A 21029-nucleotide genomic window follows, 5' to 3' on the forward strand; every position below is an offset into this window, starting at 1 on the left:
CCCATGCTGCAGGTTCTCACGCTGGGTGGTGAGGGCAGGAAGCCTGGAAGGGCGTGCATAAGAAGGAGATGTTATTAGTGTTGAGGGATGGAGAAATGGCAGAGGAGAAGCAACAAACTGCTCTACCTAGACAGTAGCTGGCTTTGGGCTGGAGGTGAGTCACAATGATGACATTTGATTTTAAGTGGTAGCCAACACAGAAATGCCATATTTTGCTGCTTCCCAGGCCAGGCTTGGCAAGACACCGGAAGCATTGCAATCCGTGGGGAGCCCAGAGCCTGTATTCCTCTGCTTTCTTCATAATTCTCTTCTAGCAGCTCTTCAGGCCAGGGCAAAGTCCAGCTGAGCTGCTGAGGATGAGCAGGAGTAGTATCCGTCTCCCTGAGCATCTAACTGGGAGCAGAGAACCAATCTGGGAAAAGAACAGGTGGGCCAATCCAGGGAAGGAAAATCCTTCAAAGACTGTGCCCTGCAAAGACAAAAATGCTGGCTCATGAAGATCCCGAGTGCAAGCTCATGCAGGTAGGCAGCACATGGACAGAAGGAGCTCAACCTGTTGCTCCTGTGTCATCTTCTTCCAGAGGTATCTGCTCCGGCCACTTGGCAAGAGAGGGAACAGGGGAGCTGGACCCCAGAGCAGATCCCATGCCAGTCTTACCTTAGACAAGAGAAATAGCTGCCTGTGGATGTGGCTGGATCTCTGGAGAGTGTTGCAGCCACCCGAAGAGATACTGACAAGTCTCTAATATGAAGACGAGGCAACTCAGAGGTCAGGAATCATAGAATCATAGAAGCATACAGGTTGGAAAAGACCTCTAAGATCATCTAGTCCAACCTTTAACCAACTAGTACTGAAGTCCACCACTAAACCATGTTACTAAGTTCTACATCTACATGTTTCTTGAAAACTACCAGGGATGGTGACTCAATCATTTCCCTGGGCAGCCTATTCCAATGCTGCACCACCCTTTCAGTGAAGAATTTTCTCCTAATATCCAACCTAAACTGCCCCTGGTGCAATTTGAGGCCACTTCCCCTCATCACTTGGTGCTTGGGAGAAGAGCCCGATCCCCACCTCACTATAACCTCCTCTAAGACAATTGTAGTGTGTGATAGTGTCTCTGCTGAGCGTCCTCTAAGCTAAACAACCTCAGCTCCCTCAGCTGCTCCTCGGAAGTCTTGTTCTCTAGACCCTTCACCAGCTTCACTGCTCTTCTCTGGACGTGCTCCAGCACCTCATCGTCCTTCTGGTAGTGAGGGGCCCAAAAACAAACACAGACAACAAACACCTCACCAGAGCTCAGTACAGAGGGTCAATCACTTCCCTAGTCCTGCTGTTCCTGATACAAGGCAGGATGCTGTTGGCCTTATTGGCCACCTGAGCACACTCCTGGCTCATATTCAGCCAGCTGTTGATCAATACCCCCAGGTCCCGTTACGCTGGGCAGCTTTCCAGCCACTCTGCCCCCAGCCTGTAGCATTGCATGGGGTTGTTGTGCCCCAAGCACAGGACCCAGCATGTCCACCCAGGGTAGTTTGGGGAAGAAGAGCTCCAACCTCACTGCCTTGTCTGACGATGGTGTAACCTTCTAAACTAAGCTCTGAGGTAGTCATCTACAACAGTTCCTGAGTCTCCAAAATCCAAACAAGGTGGTATAGCCACTGTTTTCCAAAGCTCACTGAGCCATGCACACACCTCAGCCTGGATCCAATACTGACCCCAAAAGGGAAGCAGCAGCAAAGCTGGGGAGATGATGGCCCCATGCCCATCCATCCTGATGTCATTACCCATTTTTCTTTTGAGAGGCACCAGTGTTGCCAAGCCCATGGGTATAAAATCCCATTTAATATTTCATTTTAATCAATTGCTTTTGGTAAGTGCCTGTTGAGGAATTCATGGCAGCATTTTCTCTTTGACACATAGATAGCTTCAATTATGAAAGATGGCTAAAAATAAAAGGAAATTATACTGTTCAGACATCTCTGGAGGTGGAGACAGGAGGGGGAGCTGTCAAGGAGAGCCAGGGAAGAGATTTTGTAAGATGTAAAGAAAAGCTACTTATTTTTACTGAAAGAAAATGTCAAGAGGAAGCCTGACTTGAGTATTTGGAATCTGCTACTCACCTTCTCTACTAATAATTTAGCCTCAACTATGTGGGGTCTGAGCCAGAGTACCATAGTTTAAAGTCATGGCAATCTCTTTCTCTGACTGCAGCTGGTTGGACCACCCTCCTGAATCTCTCTGTTTTACACAGGGAAACAAAACAAACAAACAAACAAACAGACAAACAAACTATATATATATATATTCATGAGGAAGCCCAGAATTTGACACTATGAACAATCTTTTGGGGCTTTATTTAGTGGGAGAGGCTCAGGCTAATAACCCAGGGCTCATTACACCCTCAGTGAGTCTACAGGATGTCCTGATTTTGGTATTACATTTACATTTTGTATCTAAAACGACCTGGATGAGAGCAGGGCTTGGACCTTCAATCTTTTATGGATGGAGAGAGTTATTTCTCTAGAATTTCTCTGTTATTTTTAAGCAGCCATAGCAGGCTGCTTAGCTTCTCCTATGGACCACAGTTGGACCCGACTCAGCAGCTGCACATCTGCTAGGATGCAGTAACCATCTCGGTGCATACTTGTAGACATTAGCAATATTTCCAAGCTTCCACCTCTTTTAATGATGGCAATATAATCTGCATCACCAGGGTTTCCCCTTGAGCTAAGGGCTCACACCCCAGCTCCCCGTTCTAATGCAGTGGACCCAAGCTCTGTCTGAGAATACAGCCAGACCCATGTGAATGAACATGGCCTTGGGCAGTGGTCACCTTTCTGGGCACGTCCTCAGTGGACAGACTGCCCTGCCCAAGCCATGAAGAACATTAGCATGCTGAGAGGCCCATGATGTAAAGAGACGGGGATGTGCCCATTTGCTTAATGAAAGCTGAAATCAGTTCAAGCAGCCTGATGCAGCCTGGCTTCAGAGCATGTTCTAAGCAGCCTTAAATAAGCAATTGCTTTCAACACAAACCAGCTTCCTCCAAGGAAGTACTACACAGGTGTCAATTTGCCAAACAAAATATGGACAACCTCCCAGAAATCAATGTTTAAAGGAAATTTCAGACACACATTTGCATCATCCCTTTAATTAAATGATGCATGCTCACTCAATTCAACAAGCTTCTATCTTTAATATAGATCAGTTTTAGTAACAAAAATAGAGCGAAGACATCAAGTTGATAGGGAACGTTGGAGTTTGGGAAGTGAAATGAGGAATATCCTCCAGACAGACTGAGGGCTGTCACTGCTGAGTGTCACAGAGCCATCAATGTGGTACATATGACAATAAGAGGTGACACGCAGAGCCCTTACCAATTGCACTGTCACTTTGACTGCGCTGGGAGCAAACCATGCTCTGCCCCACCCCATACTGAGCTCCAACCTGATTTAAGTTCCTAACTGAAAACACATATAACATACTGAGTGCTTCTGACCTTCTCTGAGGCCTCAGGTAGAATGTAAGGGCGAGAAGGGGGGAGCTGGGAGAAGTTACGCTGCAGCTGTAGAAGATCCACGGGTTACGTCTGTTGTCCACTGCAAATCAAAGACACTGGAAGAAGATTAAAGTCACTATAAAAGGGCACTGTCTTGCTTTGTAAACCAGAGCTGAAAAGCCTCTAGACCTTTTTCCCCCCCAGAGCACCTGTTTTTACAAGTCGTTAGCGAAGCACTCTGCTCTGATTGGACTGGGCTGTATTTTCTGAGCCACATGTACTAAATTTAAATGATCGAACCCTTAATTAGCTGCATTCTTTGTTGCATTTTAAGCAGCCATTTTAAGTTAAAAATATTGCATGTTTGGTGCATTTGGAAACATTCCTATGTTAACCCAAGTGGAGCAGCATCTTCAGCACAGTGTGCTTTCTGCAAAACCACCACTAACTATTAAAAGGGTGCAGGCAGTCTCTGGTACAGCCTTGCATTAGCAGGTGTGCTGAGCCCTGGGAGCGTGGTGTGCTATTGCACACGCTTCAGCCCTGTGCAGTTGGCATGTGCAGCCTTGCGCTTTTGTTGTTGTGTTTGTAACACACCACAGAGGAACACTGCGGAGTGGTTTCAAGACAGGCATCTTCTCATTGCACACGAGCAGCTTTTTATCAGGACTATTCCTTGCACTGGAAGTTTGCTTATGAGGGCTCCCTTCCCTCATGAGCTGCAATGAAAGTGCAGAAAAATGTTGCCCCGAGAGGCTATGGAAAATAGGAACCGTAATGAAGCTGGATAGCAAGGGAGAGATGTTCTGCAGGAGCTGCGATGTAACTGGGCTCATGATCAACAGTGACTTCCAGAGAAGAATTCAAACCTCCTGTGACAAGTGCATTATTTTCCACTATTCTTAGCAAACTTGTCATCTCTCTGCCAGATCTAGAGGATAATGCTTCAGACACACATGCTTCATCTGCAGTCTTGCCTGGCAAGTCACAAAAAGCCTGGCACAAAGTACAATCGGAAAGAAGTTTTGTAAAAAGCCACAGGAAATGACACAGCATGGCACAAGAGTGCCTGGGGAGTTCTGCATGCCCTGCATGGCTGTCCTGGGTGCAGTAAGCTGGCAAAGCTGCAGTTATTTGATACACACATGCCCATCTAGCTCCTGCACAACCAAAAGCAATATGTGGGTTTGCCCTGGCTTTAAAGGGATGGCGCTGGCTTCCCAGAGCATGCTAGACTGGGATTTTCCTCCCAAAGGAGCCCAAATCCCTCTAGAGCCCATTCACCCTACATCAGTCTTGAATAAACACTTCAGACCTTGGGGAAGCACTGAAGTACAGTAATATTGAAGACAGAAGATAAATCATCCTAGAGATGAGAACTGTGTGTGTCACATCTAAATGAGCTGCTGAAGACTGTTTCCCATGTTTCATGTGCCTTTTCCATGCAGTGGACAGGGAGCTCATCTCTTTGCTCAGTGGATGCCAGCCTGTAGCTGGGAGAAAACATTTCACTTTAAGAGCACAGCGTTACATTAACAGATGAGCTATCAGAAGACACTGGTTTGTGTGCTTAGTTTGCTTTATTGAGGCAGCAGTTGGGATGTGCTCATCTCAGGAGTGTTGCTGGATCTCACTTGGTTCTCAAAGGACCGATAATGCTGCTGCTTCAGGCTGGAGCTGACCAGCAATCAGGACTGGGGTACAGCAGAGAGTAACTGGCTGCTGGAGGGGCTCTTTGCTCACAAAACCCTAAGGAGAAGATGTCATATTCGTATGCTACCAGTTCCACTAAAGCTAGCTGTGACAGCAGGATTCCCATTTCTGCCCTTTGCTTTCCACTTTTTCTCTTACCGTTCCTTTTTTTTTTCTTCCCAATGAGACAAGGCAACTGTAACATCACCAGAAGTATTTTCACCAGCTATGTGCAACCTCAGCAACTACTTGGAGTCAGAGATGTCTTCAGGTACATTTCATAATGAAGAGCATGGGGGAGGCCAGCCAGCATTACAAGACACATAACAAGGAACGGTGCAAAAATGGCCAGGTTTAAGCTAGCCCTTTGTGGGATACGTGCTCACACAGTCAGGGGGAAGGTCTGCTGAACTTGCAGGGGAGGCAGCCCAATGGTGGTTTAGCTCTGGCAGAGATGTACCTGCGTCCTGGGACAGACATAGGAGCTTATCTCCAGCAAAGAACATACTGAGAACAAAGAACAAAATGTCTGGTGGAAATAAAGAGGATAGAGAAGACACAACAGAACATGACAGCTTGCTCCAGATCCATCAGCTAAGGATCCTGGAAAAAGAGGGTCTAGAAAGGATGCAGTAAGGTTGCACAGTGTATAGTAATTGGTGTGTTTTGTTCAGTACTGAACTGAGCAGAGCACAGGGGGTTCCTGGCTGGTGGTGCTGTGGGGCTTGAGCCAGCCTTCAAAGAACATCCCTTAGAAGAACACAGAGAGCAAGATGAAATTGCCATTCATGCTTATTAGAGCTGCTCAATGAATGAGGAATTCAATTAAGAAAATGTTCCACTGCAGGAAGCTCAAAACCTAAGATTATCATTACTGTAGAGGAAGGAAACATTTTTAATGTATTAATTTTTTTAATGACATCACTGCAGACAATGCACTTACTCTTGAAGCATACGCACCAGTAAGGACACCAGTCCTCGGCCATGGGGAGTGGTGGCAGGAGGTTCTCTGGGGGACACAGAGCTCTGGAGTACACCAGACCTGGATGACAGCTCCTGAACTGTTGTCTGGAAGAGATGACAGCACCAGATGCACGTTTCTGACCTTTAGTCTTTGCTTCTGACAAGCTCCATGTCTTTTCACATCAAGAGCCTGACCTAGATGGAGGTCAGGGAACCTCCCTCAGAGCCCCATGCCAGGGCATGGATTTAGTGCCAACATCTTCCTGTGCTTCCTGTGGTCTGTTTGCACAGTGACCAGCAGAGATGATTCAGGAGGCATGCAGGGGCGTCCCCTCTGCTGCCTCCGTGCCCAGGAAATGAAGCAACAACTCAATGCAAAGCTAAAGGTGCTCCCAAGCATCTCCCCAGAATAAGTCTGGATGGGGGAGGTGGGCATTTTTTTTTTTGCAAGGAAGAGATATCACATGGAAAACTAGGAATAGAATAAATCGCAGGGGAAGGAGAGGAGGAGGAAATAGCTCACAGGCCTTTCACATTTTCCAAACCCTGTGTCACTGTTTTAATTAATATGCCACTGTTTTAATTAATAATTCTATATCCCCTTCCGCAGCTCACGCAAAGGAACAGAAGGAGGATGTATTCCAGGCACGCAGGTACCCAGGGAAATGAAGTGATCACTTTAATGTTTTAAGCTTCATTATGAGGCTCTCGCTCTTACTCAAAAGTTGTTCTCTGCTAGGAATTATCCAAACTGCTACCTCAGGAGGTCACTTTGAAGCTGGGCAGAAATAGTACTTAAAATTTAAAAAAAAAAAAAAACAAACAAAAAAACCAAATCTGTTGTTTGGAGGTTAATTAAAATAAATGCACAAACACAATCCCTGGCAATAACATTTCCATACAAGGCTGCTTTGTCACTAACTTCTTTCACTGAGCCTGCTTCCCTTTCTTTCTGGAGTTCCTGCAAGTTCACGTCCTTCTATCCTGATTAGAATCATAGAATCACAGAATATCCCGAGTTGGAAGGGACCCACAAGGATCATCGAGTCCAACTCCTGGCACCACACAGGTCTACCCAAAAGTTCAGACCATATGACTAAGAGCACAGTCCAAACGCTTTTTAAACTCCAACAGGCTTGGTGTCATGACTATGCCCCCAGGGAGCCTGTTCCAGTGCGTGACCACCCTCTTAGTGAAGAACCTCTTCCTGATGTCCAGCCTGAACCTCCCCTGTCGCAGCTTAACACCATTCCCTCGGGTCCTATCACTGGTGACTAAAGAGAATAGATCGGCACCTTCCCCTCCACTCCCCTCGTGAGGAAGCTGTAGGCCGCGATGAGGTCTCCCCTCAGCCTCCTCTTTTCCAAGCTGAACAGGCCCAGTGACCTCAGCCGCTCCTCATACGTCTTCCCCTCTAGGCCCTTCACCATCTTCGTAGCCCTCCTCTGGACACTCTCCAACAGTTTCACGTCCTTTTTGTACTGTGGTGCCCAGAACTGCACACAGTGCTCGAGGTGAGGCCGCACAGCGCAGAGCAGAGCAGGACAATCACTTCCCTCGACCGACTGGCGGTGCCGTGCTTGGTGCGCCCCAGGATACGGTGCAAGAGGATAATTCATTTTTTTACTCATTTTCTTTTTTATTGTCCTTAGTGGGCATCAGGTGGTAACTGCCCCAACAGGACTGTGCATATCAAAGGAGAACAGGTCAGAAAAGAGTCAGTAAGGAGACAGGGGTACTCAATATGATTAATCCGGATGACCGAAGGAATACAGGCCAGCAGATGCTCCTCTCTCTCATGCAAATATCCAGTCCTATCTCCACGCTCAGCAATGTCTGGAGAAGGCAGCGACTCTTTCTCCTTTGGGCAAGACAAAGAGCGATTAAAACTACCTGCAAAAATTTTTGTGGAGGCAGCAAGTGCCTTATAGGAAGTTGCTGATGTAGAGGCATGCAGGCTGTCACTGATCATTGCCTTCCTGTGCAGACAGATCTGATCATAATGCTATCCTTAATTGTATGAAAAAATTAAGGCAGGAGATCAACAGTGCCATAAAGAATTCATGGGGAAAAGAGACAAAAGGACACTGTTCGTCTAGGAAGGTTGCTCCAAAGAGGGACAGACCTTGCAACCAGAGCTCAGATGGTGGCACATGACATGACAGAGAGAGAAAATTCTCCCAAGCTGTTGTTTACATTCTAATGTGGTTTCACAGCAGGTGAGATTGGATAACTCTGTGCATCCAACGATGGAGGCTGTGCCACCAGAGGAATGGGCTATTTGCTGAGCTTACTGATTTCTCTCTTTCTAGGCCATTCTTACTTGCAGCTCCACCAACTCCTTCTCCCCCACTCTGTGAAAAATGCCCATGAAAAAATTGTTTTTGTTTACTTGCTTTTCATTACATTTCTTGTTGACCTCACTGAAAGACCAAGTCTTTCTTTTTTTTTAGATTAAAGAAACAAAAAACTCACAAGAAAGAGCTTTTTGAAAATACTGAGCTACCACTGCATCCCAAAGAGAAGGAACAGAGTACCTGACAAAAACAGCAGACCCAGCCTTTCCCCAGGTGCTCTCCCACCCCAACCTCCCTTCCAGCGACCCCAGGACTTGCCCCAGGAGCCGGCGAGCCGGGACCTGCCCCACATGGGGCCATGCTGGAAGAACCTTTGTGGGTGCTCAGATGAGAGGCGCCAGCAGCATGCGAGCTGCTCATACCAGCCTGTAATGTGCTCTTGAGTGGGCAATTTAAAATGATCAAAAGGATGAGTCAGAGGAAGGATTTCACAACAGATCTGCCCAGGCACATGGCGTCCAGAGAGAAGCATGTTGGTGTATGACATGGGGCCAGCCACAGGCCTGGTGAGCTGCTAACTGTTCAGATGCCTCCAAATGGATCCAAACATTGTCACACAAAAAGCCAAGGGCACCATCCTCCAAAATCAGTGTGAGGAAGCATCAGGAGCTTCTCAGGAAGGGCTTTTTGGGTGCTCCTGTGTGGAGCCAAGAGTTGGAGCCAACAGTCCTTGTGGGCCCCTTCCAACACAGAATATTCTACGATTCTATGACTTGGAGAAACCCATGCTAATTGCTTGAGACATGGGGGGAAAAAAGCACCAGAGGCTGCCCAGAAATAACATCCAGGACAAGCATGGGTGAGGCCAGGAGGGGTCTTGGTAACACACAGTAAAGAAACCAAAGGGGGCAGTGGGCTGGACAGATTGCCCCACGGAGGCGTGGATTACCACGATCTCAACGAGAAAGGATGAAATGGACTTCAAATCAGGCTCAGATGCTGCCATAACTGAGCTGCAGAAACACTCTGTGGGTGTTTAAAAGTGTGAGTGCTCACGAACCAGATATAAAAATAAGAAGGACCAGGAAAATGTAAAAGGAAACACCTGGCTAAGAGAGAACAGGGTATTTCAGAAGGTCTGTTGTGTGGATCACAGTACAACAATCCAACTGCCCTCACACACCCTCTGAAATTGCAGTCTTTGCTGATTTTATTTGGACTGAGCTAGTCCGCAAGGACCCAGAGTTTGAAATCAGGATAAAATCCCCCACTGCTTCCAAAGACCAGAAAAACTCAAGAAAGAAAGCACAAGCAAACACAAAACCATTTGCTCTTTCAACACCTACGAGCATATTTTCCTTTTTACGATCCATTTGGAAAACAGTCTTTTCTGAAAAGAACAAATATAATCCTCCAGTCAAGCCCCCCAAGGCATGGCCGTGCTCCCAGAAGCAAATCACCAGCTTCGGATCTGCGTAACAGTATGAAGCTTACTGAGGGTGACGTGTACTGCCATGCACTGAACACACCTTTGGGTAACGCGGTGAGGCAACAGCCTTCCTGAAACTGTGTGCTGCAGCTTAAGTCTGGCCGATCCCACTTGCTTTAACCAACACAATGATGACAGCCCACCACCCCACGCCTACTGTGCTGGAGAAACCCTCCTAAAATGTGGTGCTTGCCTTTTTTTTTGACATTGCCAGATGGCTCTCCAGAACATCCTGGTCTCTCCCTTGTGGATGTCTTTCTGAACAGCCTGTAGTAGTTGCTCCAGTACAAGGTAACTGGTGGAAACTGGGGGCACATCCTTGAAGGATTTCAAGGACAATCAAGGTGTAAACACAAAATAAATGTGGTTCCATATTAAAAATACAGCTGAAGGGTGCTTCACTTCGTGGGGGGGCTTTTCTGAGCAAAGCTACACTGCTCCATTACTACTGATGCATTCAGGCAGAACAGTGGCTTCTCATATGGATGGGATCCCATTTGCATTCTGATTAAAGCAAGAGAAAATTGACAGCAAAGTGGAATTAAGAATATTTATGAATCCTATTGGCATGATGTATGTGTCTCCCAAGTAATGGAAACAGAGAAGGAAATTGTGAAACTTCAGAAATCAGTGGGGGAAAGGAGACAGACTGCAATGATTTTTCAATGCTTTATACATTTTTTGTGTGAATTTGATGCTCACAGAAGGCAGTACTCATAACAGGCATGAAAGAGATGGTGAATATCGCAGTGCTTTTTCTAGAAAGATCTGACCATCTCAAGATGTCAAAGTACTTTTCAAACTCAGGGCGGTCTTAACTGCATTAGGGCACGAGCAGGAAGAAAACTCAAATACGAAACCCACAACAGATTCAAGAATGCCTGGATCTTACATCTCTCTTAATGCAGAACATGTATGCGCAGTGCTTTAATTTCTATCCGCCAGTATTTCCCAAGGATTTGTAAGCAGAGAGAGCACCATGGCACAGCTCCATGAAGAAATCAAAGAAGAATGTACTTGTTTCCCCCTCTACATGGAGAAGATTTTGAACATAAGAGGTTAGATGGCATTTCCAGTAAGTGACCACAGGGGAAAATACAAAACAAAACAAAACAACAACACGAGAGAACAGGTATCCAAAAGCGCTAAAAAGCACACAGAAACTAACAGAGAGCCTGAAATGCAAAAAGAAACTTAATAGAGTATTAACGCAGCACTTAATGAAGACTGGTTGGGCAGAGATGCAACCCAGGTGCTCTAGACCAGCTTATTACTCACCTTATTAATTTGCATTGCTTCCTTTATTTGAGAATGATTTATTGTGGTTCAACACCAACCTTTTCTTAATCAACTTTAAATAAGTTGAAATGAGCCTGATTTAAAATTTAATAGACATCTATCCACCATTCTGCACCAATGTGACTGGTGTAACCTCACCTCCATTTACACTGGTGGAGCTACTTTTGTTGGCAACCCTTTCAAAACTGAGTTAATATTCCAGCACAAAGCACTTTCAAAGGAGAACTGCATTCCTTCCGACTTCCAGGAGTGCTCAAAACTATATCAGATTTGGCTTTTAAAGCCTCAACGCTCTGGTTGGATTCGTGCATACCAAGGTACGTTCATATTGCTAATTGACTTAGGTAAGCTTCCTCTACAAGCCTCAATGTGTTTTATGAAATCACACACCCTTTTCATTTATGGCCTGTTTCCCAACATGCTGGGCGTACAGTGTTGCTTCCATTGTTCTTAATTGGGCTTCCAGAGCTCAGCATTCCCCCATTACATACCTTAAGGAGCACAAATAACCATTTTTCCCGCAGTTCTGCAGCTCTGATGTAACTCCACCAAATTTCTGTTCCTCCTGTGTTTTGTCTCTCAACAAAAGAGGGACACAGGTTAGAGAACCAGCATTCAGGAGGCGCTGGTGATGCCACGTGGCACCCATCCATGTCCATAAGAGTTGCTGTCACTCTGTGTCAGTGTTTGGCCATGCTGGATCTGCCGGTGAGTATCACAGTTCAGCTTCTGCCACCTTTCCCACCCATCACAGCACCACACCTTGGTGAGGGGCACCACTAGACTGGCATCTAGATCCACTGTGCTTCCCCATGACCATTAACCAACAAAAGAACAAAGAGTTACATCCCAGCCAAAGTCCCCCCTCATCTCCTGCTGAACCTTTGGCCATTGTGCTCATCTGTGGGCTCTGCATCACGAAATAGGACTGAGAGGACTGCATTCAGCTAGAGCACTGGAAATGCAAAGAGGCTGCTTCACTCTTTATCCATCGCATGGGGTGGCCCAGATGTTTCATCTAAACCAGTTTCTTTTCCCCACATGCTCCTCTGTGAGCTAAAGCTAGCTCCCAAGGAAAGGCTCCTGCCTTTTTAACTCCTACCTACAACCTCTTTTATGCATATTTAGGTGTGACATCTGCCCTTGTCTAGCCTGCTTTTGTTTTCAGGTTGCACAGACACTTCCCTCGCCTTGTGTACCATGGCAGCTCCCTGCAAACATCTCCAGCACAAGCATGGGGCTGCAACTGGAGTCATATCTGTTTGGGCTAGGATCCGATTACAGGAAACGGCAGCCTGCCCCGCAGCGATCATTTCCACCTTTGTTAGTTTTTGGCTTCAGCATCTATTTTGATAGATGCCAAGATCTGAAAGCTGTTAGTAAGGAAATGGAGGAGGTGAATGGCTATGCTTTAACCCTTGATTGGCAGCAATGTTAGGACATGGTGCAGGGTCCCTGCGTTGGTGTTAATACATTTCTATAACAGAAAGAGGTGCGGAGCAGAGAGGAGCAGAGCGGAGAGGAGCAGAGAGGAGGAGCGGAGAGGACAGGACAGGACAGGAGAGGACAGGACAGGACAGGAGAGGAGGAGGCACTATTTGCACAGAAAAAGCAATCACTGAACTATTTCCCATTGCTAATCTGTGAACATGGGAAGCAGCCAGTGCCCAAGACTCTTCTGCTGACAGAGCCACAAATGAGGTACAGTGGCTTTTGTGATGAAGGAGCCTCACCAAGCCTGGATGCTCCCTGTGTGACTCATTTTTGTGCACCCCCATTTCTGTACAGGGAGAGTCTGAAAACAGAACTTTGTGTCCACGCCGAGCAAATATATGCATGCTTTTGAGTTCCCTTCACACTTGTCAGAGAAGCATCAAGAAGTTTTGCTATTAACCAAATATGGTCCTAAGGGACAAAACAATGATGAGAGGAGCCCAAGAGTTGAAGTTGGGCTTTACTTTTTTGCTGGCATTGCACCAAAAAACATTTCACCCCTAGTATTTCAAAATGCTACCTGATTGCTACAGATAAAGCAGGAACAAAGATGCAAAACTGGTTTAGAATGTACCTGATAATTCCCTTTTAAACTTCCACTTCAGAGCAAAAACTCTCTTGCTTTGAAATAAATGTCTCTGGTCAGGGAGGGGAGGGGAGATGTGTCATTCTCTTAATTAAAGTTTGAGCTGAAAAAAGGAAACAAATTTCTGTGGATTTACAACCCAAACAGTATTTAATGCTCCTCCCCTTCTCAGGAGCTGGACAAATTCTTCCCTGCACTCAGGGACTATTTTAATTGCTCCTCCTCCAACACATCTCTACTCCATAAAAACCTGAAGAGAAAATATGGAAACAAACTTTCTGATGTATATAATTGTGTAGTGGGGTTTTTCCTTTGTTCCTAGTTGATATAGTTACAATTTAGTTTGGTACAAAGTTAACCGAGGTAACACCGAAACAGGAAATGAAACCCCACAACACAAGGTTAAAGATGAAAACCAGGAAAGCAAGGGAAAAATAAAGCCAAAAGGAACTCTGCCTAGCAAGGGACACACAGCAAATTCTCTCCAAATTAATGGTGTAAAATGAAGGCAGATTAGGTCAATCACACTATACAGCTTTGTTGGGGCCCTTCTCTAGATGAAATACATTGGCTGGGGGGGCTTGGTGTATGGGATGGATATTGGGGCTTTCGAAACAGGATTAAGTCACCAAGTTGCCCTTAGTTCACTTGCCAGCAACTGGGAATCCTATGCAGTCTGGCTTCCACGATGTAATGAAAAAGAAGACAAAGTGCACAGAAAAGCCCAAAGAGGCTGTTAATCTTTGTACCTCACCGGACACTGAGCACAACACTGAAAACATAACAGGAAACTATCCCTCAGCAATAACAAAGCCAGGAAACAAGCAATAAAGCATCCAGCTACTGCCTAATCTAACATGCATGAGACAGCCACCACCTCCTGCAGCAAGTGCGGCAGAAAATGTAGAAGGGCATCTGCCTCTCCTGGGAACCTCTGCTACACCATCGCTTCGCAAGCTTCGCCATTCCAAAGCCAGAGCAATGTGTGCATGGCCTGCTGAACTGAAGACGGTTGCTGCTGCTTGGGGTACCTGAGACCATCAGTGGCACAGGAAAAAGCCTCTCACGGCCTTTCTGGAGAGGAAAACTTCAGAGAAGCCATCTGTTTGACACAGCACGTGTGCACGTCACCTGTCACTGAGGAACACCAGCTCTGCTTGAATTGTCATGAAACATTGCAAACAAGAAGAGGGCTTAGTCACTTGTTCAAGTCTTATCCACATTTGTTTTTACAGATGTGCAGTTCATGGAAATGAGATGATTAGCTCATCAAAGCATCTGTCAAGGGGAGAGACAAACCAGCTTTTTGCAAATGCATCCAAGTGACAAGACCTGTCGGATATGGGCTGCGGTGAATCTCTCTGAGTCTTATTTTTGGATCTATTATAATCAGCCTTACCAGCTTATTAGTTATCTCCAACACATCAATGAGGAAGGGAAAGATAAATATATAAAACCTTGTCAAACATGGCAATCTGATCTTTTTTTTCCCACGAAGGATGTATATCCTTGCAATTTTACATCACTTCTTGAGTAAGAGCTGTACAGCTTGGCCTTTGCTCCTGGAAGATTTTAATGGCTTGCCAAACCACTTGAATGGACTAAGTTTCTTTATTTTTGGATTCTCAAATTGAGACACCTTAAAAGGAGTGATATTCAGACATCCGGTAGTCAGCAGGGTTTGCAAATCAAGAAAAATAGCTTACCTGTCTCATGGCTTTTCTAGATCAGGTGAGAAAGGAGAGTCAGAAATTCAAAAGCTCTCGACTAGGGTTTGAGGGATTCAAATTAAACACCAACTTCTACCTCAGACTTCCTCTCCATCTCCGGACAAGCCTCATCTACCCTCTGGAAGATGGAAGGCAGCGCTTCACCTGCTGCACCCCTGCCCGGTTCCCTCTGAGGACGGTCCCGCTGCCTCAGGCAGGATGCAGTGCAGGGTTTGGCTGGAGCCACGCTGATGACAAGGATATACGGTGGCAATCAAGTACAAAGGGCTGTTTGGTGGCCTTCAGGAGATGAGCCACGGAGCACACAAAGGGATTTTTTTAATAACGACAGGTGAAAGAGCTGGCACTGAAAGGGAGATTACTCATTTGTTCTCAGACCTTTGTTGTTAATCGCACCACACCTACGATGAGAGCAGCGGAAAGCCGTTGGCTTTACCCCATGGCTGGGCTGGTGCCACTCAATGCTCCCTCTTCATCTACAAGCAGGCTGGTGACAGAGAGGAGGGAGGGCCGAGCAACGCCGCAGCAGGCCTGCACAGCGCGGGCCCAGCCGGCACTTGGCAGGAGGCGGGGAAGCGAGCCCGTCCAAGGAGAGATGTAATGATTAGAAATGAATGGAAATGACACTGCCTGGGCATGAAGAGGCCTGTTCATGAGGGGAGAACGGGGCTATCAAGTAAATCAAGCATTAGCTGCCGGTTCCGACTGGCACAAGAAGAGGCAGCGTTTGGCCTCTGGCAGCCACAGGCATCAGGCACCAGTGCGGGGAGTGGCTGTGCAGCCCCTCACCGACCTGTGCAGCTGCTGCTCGCCTCCCATCCCTTCACCATGTGAGCTTCTCTCCTTATTTTTGCTAAATAGCTCATTTTCTTCTCTTTTTCTCAGGGAGGAAAAAGAGTCTGATCCCCAGAACATCTTCATAGAGGAGGGCTGTTTTTCACCATTTCCCCAGAGCAGGTCAGGGCTAGGAGTTTCAAAGGACTAATTGTTACTCTTGTTGCCTAATTTTCTGCTAAAGAAACACAAAATAATTGTATTTAGGAGGTGCAGATTGGCTAAGAGCCTCTTTTTCCCCTTCACCCACTCATGTCACAGGGGAAAGAAAGCAGCTGCCACACATTTCAGGCCACCACTGATTCATCTTGGCTCATCCATTGACCAGATAAAACAGAGTACATCTCTCATTGCAACAGAGGCAGATGCCTCCTGGTGATGACCACGACCCTTTAAAATGCCCACGGTGCCTACCATGCTCAGATGCTTCCTTGCTGCAGCTAACCCAGCCACTGTCCTCCCCAGGATGCTCCATCAAGGCACAGGCTGGGGTAGCACTGCTTTCCCAATGCTCCGTGTTATCTTGTAAAGCAGAATAGACTACGTTTAGTTTGGACACCACCCATATGCGTGATTAACAAAGCTTTCTACCCTCTTCTTAATGCTCTGTGCACCTTTCACCACTTTCCTGGCGAGCACTGGATCTCTTCTGTGTGACACGGATGATAGGAGGAGGCCTTTGTGTAGGCAGTCGGGTAGCCCGTCTGGCCAAAATGGCTCTTCTCCCTCCATCCCTCTTGTTACGCCTATCCCAGTTTCCATTAATTCATTTCCCCTTCCTATGCCTGAGAGCATGTCTGAGGTGTCCACCTTGCCCTAGGCCATATTCTTTCTTCCTGCTGGCAAGCAGACTAGGAGCAGCAGCTTGCTCCCTCGCCCAGCAGCTCTCCCCAGCCACCTTCCTCCTTCCTCTCTTGCATCATGAATTTTTGTCAGGACATGCAGTGGTAGGTGATTCAGTGCAAGCTTAGTGGTGTGCGGCAGACCTAAGAGCTATGTGGAGGCTTTGGAAGGTCCCTCCTAATGACTTCACTAGGTGGGACGTAGAGCACTTACAATGCGGGCACATGGAGAGGGCATGCTGACAGTCACCTTGAGTAACAAAACCCAGCAGCTCAGATCTTCTCATCCTGTTCCAGCTACTTTGTGCCACTCAAACAGCACCAACCCTGGGACTAAATAGACAACTATACTTTCCTTAAACACAGAGGTGTTGATAGCATGTCAAAAGCATGATGGCCTGCTCCTTAAAAAAAAAAAAAAAGGAGAAAGAAGAGGAAGATATCCATCAGCTCCTAAACAGTACAACCTCCCTATGGGTCAAGCTATCTGTAAGAATGAATTACCTGCCTCTTCCTCTTGAAGCACAGCTCAAATACCAACTCAGTTGCTCCCTCATGCTTCACCATCTCCTCCCAAATGTACCTGTGGCTTATACCAGACTTGAGAGAAGATGTCAGCGCTTGTCCTCTCCCGTGGGAGCCTTTGCCCTTTGTTTACAGCTCAATCAGGAGCCTGATACCAGGCAGGGAGGGGGGTATGCAGGGATGGAGGAGAGGCCCGGGGTGTTGGTGATGCCAGTTAGCTGCCATGAAGATCATGTGCTGACCATGATTGACTTAATTGGCAGACAGGACAAATCCCATTTTTTTCTCTTTAAACATCCATGAGCAACCTAATAATACTAAGTGAAAGGACAGAAAAATCTGAAGTGTCCAGCAGCTTACTGGACTTCAAGGAGAAGCAAGTCAATAGCATACTTCGCATTTTCACCATTTTTTTGCTCATTTCCCTTTTTATCCAATCCACAAAAAAGAATGGAAATACTACAGCGACTCCAAGCATCACAATCCTTTTGTAGAAAACACCACATTGGGCCTGCTGTGACACAAAACTGGAGAATCAGTTAATATTGTTTTTCATAAAGTTGGGAGAGCTGGTCCCCAAGGGCACATACCAAGTCACTTAGCAGCCGTCCTGCCATAATAGCTTTCAGCTTTCCAATATAACTTTCCCTGGGTTTCCTCCAAAAGTTAATAAGACTAAAGGTGCCTGAAACAAGTTCATTCTATAGAATTTCCCTAACTTGCTGTTGCACAGCAGATGTGGGACTGCAGGGCTAATACATTTGAGGGTTTATTCGTTAACTAGGTGGTCTGGCCAGTGATTGCTCACACTGCTTCCCTTGCTGGAAGTGTGCACAGCTGGGCAATCTCCAAAGGCAGCAGCAGTACCCCCAAGTATGACCAGCCACACTAGATCAGCAGTGAACCCAGGCCACCCATACACATCACGCAATTTCCAGTCAACCTTCCATAACACTGAGAGTAGAAATGCAATGAGTAGTATGAGTGGTAACAGGCTTGGATTCATCAAAGGAGCCTAAGTGAATACGGCACCTGGTCGCTACCAAGAGTCATCAGGAATTGGGCAACTCATTGCTGTAAGTCAAGGCAGAACCTGCAACCCAGCCATTCCCACCATAACCAAGCCAACCCCAAAGGTAACTGGTCAACTTATCACTGTGATTTGGGGATTAAAAATTGATCTTTTACACACAGAATTTGTACCAGTTGTCCAGAAGCAATGCGGTACTCAAAAAGGTCAAACCCATATACCTTTGCTTTCCTTATGTCACTTAGTGACTTCTCAAATAGTTATTATCTGCATGAAGATTATTCTGAGTGGTTTATCGGACAATTATAACTTGTCAGTAATTAGCATAAAATGACGAGGATTTAAAGGCAGGACAACCCATCATAAAGGACTTTTGAGACACAGCTGTTATGCTGGTACTTAACACAGTATTTAAAGAATGATTCATAAACAGCTAGAGGTCAAGCAGCTATTTTGTATAATGAATACAAGAAGGGCTGATAGTATGATTTACAACTCCAAAGAGTTTCTTGCTCTTGAGAAGACAGTCTTTCTCTTTGTCTTAATGATATCCAACTACTTCACCTTTGGAAAAACAAATCTTGCAATACACACCTGGCTTTTCATCTGAGCTCTTTAGAAGGTGCTAGGAAGAGAGCAACAAAGACAGTGATTGACTATATACTCCAGGCCCCTTCTGTGCATCTCCTTCATTAGAAGACATTTGAAAAGAAGAGGAATAATTTTACTTTACTCGAGGGGGTCTGCATAAGACTGCAGAAAAGGTGTTACTTCTTGAAGGCGTGCCTGTGGATATAATCCTTCAGTCACATTCTCTCCATTCTGAGTTTGACAGCAAGTGGGTTTGTTCGTCATCTGTCACATTGGGCCATCAGGTGATTTTCCTCCATGGTTGATCCTGAAATTTGGACCCCATCCCCTCCCACGTGAGGGTTTTCCATGCTATTTTATGCGGAGAAAGTGGAGCTCAGCAGCATGGGGACTTGCTCTGTTCTCTGTAAAGACTCAAGATAATTAATCTTGCTACTGTCATGTAGGTAAGTATACAAAACCTGATACAACAGCCTAGAAGCAGCCAAGTGATCCCAAGTGTCCTCAACCCCATTTGCCATTGCCGAAATCTACTGGCTAAAGCTCCCCAGTTCCATTTCAACACCAAATTTCTGCCAAATCTCCAATGTCTACTTCTTCTCGGACTATGATGCAATCCTTCCTTAGACTTACAAACCCATTTCCTTCTCAGTTGCAGGGGATTAAATTTCTTTCAGAATCAGCAGAAGCAGTCTGTGCTCTTACAAATAATGGATTGGTATTAGGGCAAATACACCTCTGATCTCATTCAACATTTGCTTCAGTCCTCCTGGTAAAATAGCCAATATATCAGTCTTTTGACAGTCAGCACAGACTTCTTAATGTCTTGGAGGAAAAAGCTTTGGCATCTGGTGTAGCCACTGCAGCTCCAACAGTGTGGGAACATGGGGTGTTGAGGACAAAATTCCTGGATGCCAGCAATCGAGTTATAATGACCTGTGATGGCTTTCACTGAACGTACAAGAGTGGAGGCCCTGCAAAATTATTCATTTTCAGGTGGCTTCTTACCAGTAACCTTCCTGAGAAACCTGAGGCTTCTTTGCTGCAGGTTCGTTTGTATCAGCCCGCTCCTCTGAATAACTTTCCTTCTCACATGTCTCATCTGTGAAGTGGTGCAAAAGGGTATTAAATAAGCTATCATCTCAGTTAGTGATAATGAGAAAATTGAAACAAGCTGTTCCATAAATGTGATCATTATCTAGTAAATTAAATGAGACATTCAAAGTGTCCACCCAGCAATGGTCAAGGAACTTCTCTTACTCAGCATTTCTTTTATCTTGGAGAGAGAAGAAAAGATCAAATCTCCCACAAACCAGAGACTTCAATGGACACACTGTCATTAAAATCATCTGGCTTTCCACACTTGCTGCAGTGGACCCAGCACAGTAACTACTGGCCATTCAAAGCTGGAGGAATTCATCTCTGGGTGTTGCTAACGGATAGTTAACAGGGACCAGATTTTTGAGGTTTGTCTTCCTGAGAGAAATGCTGGAGACACCGTATGTCACCAGGGAGCACAGTGAGAATTGCTGTGGTGCACATCATACCTGAAAACTCAAGGCAGATATTCAGAGAGGAAAAACAAACAAACAAACAAAAAAACACACAAGATTCAAAAGCCAAAAGTAGCAGAACAGTTTTCCAATAGGTGGAAGAAGGAGAGGAGCAGTCTGAGCTTCACACCTGGTTGTTGCCAGGATGGCACTGAATATGGGGAAAAAAAAAATCAAGCTACGTCTTTCTGTCTTCTACCTAAATGCCTTAAACTATAAGCCTCAGAAAATAAATGTACTTCAAAAAAAGGACTGAGGAAACCAGGAGTTCGTACTTTGTCTTTTGTTTCACCATGAAAAACTTGGGCAAAAGCAAAATAATTTTCTTCTGTGTTCCTCTTTGTGGTTCTGTTAATCCTGTTTCACCTTCCAGAGAGGAAAATAAAGACATTCCTCACCCCAAACCAATTTCTCCTTGCCCTGACAAAAGCTGACCAGTATAAGTGCCCTCTCCTAGGCTGGTTGCTTGGCCCCATCTCTCTGCTTCCCTCTGCAACATGGGGTTGTTTGCAGGAGACAACAGGAGTGGCCTATTGGCTTCTCTAGGGCAGGGGTAGCTCAGCAGGGTGGTGGAAATGCCCCTGGTCCATGCCAGGTCAAC

General features: G+C 45.9%; 1 long non-coding RNA gene across 2 annotated transcripts in view; it reads right to left on the reverse strand.

The window, feature by feature from the left end:
* Positions 1 to 21029, reverse strand: part of LOC118248280 (uncharacterized) — a 280200-nt gene that overhangs the window by 36676 nt on the left and 222495 nt on the right. For both annotated transcript variants that reach the window (XR_007708708.1, XR_004778707.2), the window contains one exon: positions 6156 to 6263. This is a non-coding gene — a long non-coding RNA (uncharacterized LOC118248280). The remainder of the gene's footprint in view (positions 1 to 6155; positions 6264 to 21029) is intronic.

Source organism: Cygnus atratus, chromosome 10 (assembly GCF_013377495.2).
Source record: "Cygnus atratus isolate AKBS03 ecotype Queensland, Australia chromosome 10, CAtr_DNAZoo_HiC_assembly, whole genome shotgun sequence".
Lineage (NCBI taxonomy): Eukaryota > Metazoa > Chordata > Aves > Anseriformes > Anatidae > Cygnus > Cygnus atratus.